This window comes from Coffea arabica, chromosome 1e (assembly GCF_036785885.1).
Source record: "Coffea arabica cultivar ET-39 chromosome 1e, Coffea Arabica ET-39 HiFi, whole genome shotgun sequence".
Lineage (NCBI taxonomy): Eukaryota > Viridiplantae > Streptophyta > Magnoliopsida > Gentianales > Rubiaceae > Coffea > Coffea arabica.
The window spans coordinates 10632837-10633738 of record NC_092311.1 but is presented as its reverse complement, the minus strand read 5'-3'; positions in this window follow the sequence as shown (position 1 = coordinate 10633738).

Below are 902 nucleotides of genomic sequence, written 5' to 3'. Positions count from 1 at the left end.
ACATTGCTTGCATCTGTCCTAGTTGATTCCTTACACTTTGTAGGTCAGAATCCGTCTTTTGTTAATTAGCAACTAACTGCTTCATCATTTCTTCTAGAGATGGACCTGGCATGGATGATGGTTGTTGAGACTTTTGTTGTTGAAAATCCATTGGCCTGGTCGCATAATTAAAATTGAATCATTCCACTATCTTTGATTATATCCGTTTGAATAAGGGTCATACCACGTTAGATATTGAGGTGAAAAATCTCCAAAAGTATCGATTGGAGCACTTAGGTCATCTTGAAATGCGGGGTATATATCGGTTGAATGATTTGATGCAAAATAACTTCCACAATTTGTAACAGCCAATTGATCATTAGAAAAAGCATGAGTCTCATAACCCCTTTTAGAATTAGAATTCTGTCTATCACCAAAATATGGAATGTTAGCAGCCATAAATTATATATAAAAATAATAATAAGAAAAAAAAGAAAGAAAACAAGATGAATTCAAAAATAAACAAATTAATCAGACACCAGTTGTGACGCCCCCACTTCTCCCTAAGGTGAACCAAAGGGTATCCGCGGGACGCCTGCCCAACTCTCGCCAGGACTCACTACAATCCATAATTTAAAAGTTCGGAATACTTCAAATAACTTCAATACATAATTAAACTATTCCAAAATATCTCACACTTACAATTAATCACCTTTCAAGCTTAATACAACCCAAAAGAATATTTACTACAGCTATCTGCTGTAATACAACTTAAAGTCTTCAAGAGAAAGCAATCTAGTACTATTCACGAGCACTCTTAGTCTCGAACCCTGTTAAAGAAACCCAAAACGTGGGATGAGCTACATAGTCCAGTGAGGTTCCAAGACACTCTAGCAGTTCTAATAAATCAAGTAATTGAGCAT